We start from the raw sequence: 3,718 nt of genomic DNA, 5'->3' as shown, positions 1-3,718 counted from the left end.
CTAGATTATACAAATGAGTTTTAAGATGAGACTTAAATGCTTCTACTGAGGTAGCATCTCTAACTGTTACCGGGAGGGCATTCCAGAGTACTGGAGCCCGAATAGAAAACGCTCTATAGCCCGCAGACTTTTTTTTGGCTCTGGGAATCACTAATAAGCCGGAGTTCTTTGAACGCAGATTTCTTGTCGGGACATATGGTACAATACAATCGGCGAGATAGGCTGGAGCTAAACCGTGTAATATTTTATACGTAAGTAGTAAAACCTTAAAGTCGCATCTTAAGTGCACAGGAAGCCAGTGCAAGTGAGCCAGTATAGGCGTAATATGATCAAACTTTCTTGTTTTTGTCAAAAGCCTTGCAGCCGCATTTTGTACCAACTGTAATCTTTTAATGCTAGACATAGGGAGGCCCGAAAATAATACGTTACAGTAATCGAGACGAGACGTAACGAACGCATGAATAATGATCTCAGCGTCGCTAGTGGACAAGATGGAACGAATTTTAGCGATATTACGGAGATGAAAGAAGGCCGTTTTCGTAACACTCTTAATGTGTGACTCAAACGAGAGAGTTGGGTCGAAGATAATACCCAGATTCTTTACCGAGTCTCCTTGTTTAATTGTTTGGTTGTCAAATGTTAAGGTGGTATTATTAAATAGATGTTGGTGTCTAGCAGGACCGATAATCAGCATTTCCGTTTTCTTAGCGTTGAGTTGCAAAAAGTTAGCGGACATCCATTGTTTAATTTCATTAAGACACGCCTCCAGCTGACTACAATCCGGCGTGTTGGTCAGCTTTAGGGGCATGTAGAGTTGGGTGTCATCAGCATAACAGTGAAAGCTAACACCGTATTTGCGTATGATGTCACCCAGCGGCAGCATGTAAATACTAAAGAGTGCAGGGCCAAGAACCGAACCCTGGGGAACTCCGCACGTTACCTTGACATAGTCCGAGGTCACATTGTTATGGGAGACGCACTGCATCCTGTCAGTAAGATAACAGTTAAACCAAGACAAGGCTAAGTCTGACATACCAATACGTGTTTTGATACGCTCTAATAAAATATTATGATCGACGGTATCGAAAGCGGCGCTAAGATCAAGAAGCAGCAACATAGATGACGCATCAGAATCCATCGTTAGCAATAGATCATTAGTCATTTTTGCGAGGGCTGTCTCCGTAGAGTGATTTGCCCTGAAACCGGATTGAAAAGGTTCACAGAGATTGTTAGTCACTAAGTGTTCATTTAGCTGCTGTGCAACAGTTTTTTCGAGAATTTTGGAAATAAACGGAAGGTGGGAGACCGGTCGGTAGTTTACCATGAGGTCAGGATCGAGGTTAGGTCTTTTGAGCAGAGGATGAATAACCGCTTTTTTGAATGCTAGGGGAACAGTGCCGGAGGAAAGTGATAAGTTTATAATATTTAACACTGATGGACCTAATAATACAAACAGTTCCTTGATAAGTTTCCCAGGAAGTGGGTCAAGTAAACATGTTGTTTGTTTTATCCCACTTACACGCTGTAATAATTCCTCTAATGTTATTTCATCAAAAATAGAGAGACTATTTTGGAGGGCAGTGTCCGTCGTATATACAGTCGTATTTGTGTTAATAGAGCCCAGTTGTAGCTGGGATGCGTTGTCTTTAATCTCCTTTCTAATGAGTTCAATTTTCTTATTAAAGAAATTCATAAAATCATCTGCCGAGTGGGTGGAGCTACTGGGAGGAGTCCCTTGTTGGGTTAGCGATGCTACTGTACTAAACAGAAATTTAGGATCGTTTTTGTTGAGGCGGATGAGATTTGAGTAGTATTTAGCTTTAGCTAAGGTAAGCATGCGTTTATAAGTTATTAAACTATCACTCCATGCTTGATGGAAAACCTCAAGTTTAGTCGCGCGCCATTTGCGTTCCAGTTTTCTACATGATAATTTATGAGCTCTAATTTCTTCTGTAAACCATGGGGTGCGCCTTTTAGGGGCCCTTTTTTGCTTTAGCGGTGCTATACTATCAATAATTTCGCGCAAGGCATCGTCAAAGTTGTTAGTGAGTTTATCAATAGAGCCGACATAATTTGGGAATGGTGCTATTACCGAAGGCAGTAGGTCAGCAAGAGTCATCGTTGTGGCAGCATTAATGTTGCGGCCGCTATAGCAGTTATTATTATTATTAGCTTGTTGACAAAGAGTCAAAACTTCAAATTTTATAAGGTAATGATCGGACATTACTTTAGTATATGGAAGTATCATAACTTTGGAGGTGGTGACACCCCTGACAAGCACTAGATCTATTGTATTACCGTTGCGATGCGTGGGTTCATGTATTATTTGTGTAAGACCACAGCTATCAATTATGGTTTGGAGCGCCACGCACTGAGGGTCCGATGGGGTATTCATATGGATATTAAAGTCCCCCATTATGATTATATTGTCGGCGTGCGTCACTAGATCAGCAACGAACTCTGAGAATTCACTGATAAAGTCCGAATAGGGCCCAGGGGGGCGGTAGATAACAGCCAGGTCGAGAGGTAGCGGTGTGACAGACCTCATAGTAAGCACCTCAAACGATTTATATTTATTATTTAGGTTAGGGGTAAGGTTGAAATTTTCATTGTATATTAGTGCGACACCTCCTCCCCTTTTAAGAGGGCGGGCAACATGCGCATTCGTATAGTTAGGAGGAGATGCCTCATTGAGCGCAAAAAATTCGTCCGGTTTGAGCCAGGTTTCGCTAAGACCAATGACGTTAAGATTGTTGTCTCTAATGACCTCATTAACCAATAACGCCTTGGGAGACAATGATCTTATGTTTAAAAAGCCCATATTATAGGTATTGGGCTGTTTTGACGAGTTTTTGTTAAGATTATCCGTAGTGGCAATATTAACAATGTTGCGTTTATTATGCGTAGTGCACTTTAAATAGTTTCGACCATATCTAGGAATTGATATGACTGGAATTTTCCGATTGTTTGCTTGGTGCTGCAATAGACTGGACATATCATAATTTGCCACCTCAGTAGAATGCATGTCCACCTCTGACACAGACACAACAGAAAAAACATTATGTGAATTGTGTATTATTCTAAGAGAATTGCTATGCGTACATGGATTATCCAGCCTGGCGCTGGCTAGTTCTAGCTTAACTGACTCCTCACCCGGACTAACAGACATTGTAATTGCCTGTGACCGGGCTTGCTCTAGTGTAGTCAGTCAAGTGAGACTTAAATAGTAGTCTATGTTTCTAGACAGGATGATGGCGCCTTCCTGGTTAGGGTGAAGGCCGTCTCTCATCAGCAAGCCTGGTTTGCCCCAGAAAGAGGGCCAGTTATCAATAAACGTTAGTCCCTGCTGCCTACAGTAGCTAGCCAACCACTTGTTAAGCGAGACTAATCTGCTATATCTCTCATCATTGCCTCTCGCAGGCAGGGGGCCAGAGACAATTACTCGATGCCTGGACATCTTTCTGGCGAGATCACAAGTCCTGGCTATGTTTCTCTTTGTAATCTCTGACTGTCTCATTCTAGTGTCATTGGAGCCAACGTGTACAACTATATTCGCATAATTAGTGGTGCGATTAGCCTGTCGTACGTGTTTACTAGGCCTGTTGCGAGTTAGCTCCCTAAGATTAGCTTCAATGTCAGGTGCTCTGGCCCCGGGGATACACTTTATTGTGGCTGGTTTGCTAAGCTTTATGTTTCGGGTGATGGAGTCCCCTATAAC

The sequence above is a fragment of the Entelurus aequoreus genome, linkage group LG19 (assembly GCF_033978785.1).
Source record: "Entelurus aequoreus isolate RoL-2023_Sb linkage group LG19, RoL_Eaeq_v1.1, whole genome shotgun sequence".
Taxonomy (NCBI): Eukaryota; Metazoa; Chordata; class Actinopteri; order Syngnathiformes; family Syngnathidae; genus Entelurus; species Entelurus aequoreus.
This window is presented reverse-complemented; position numbering follows the sequence as displayed.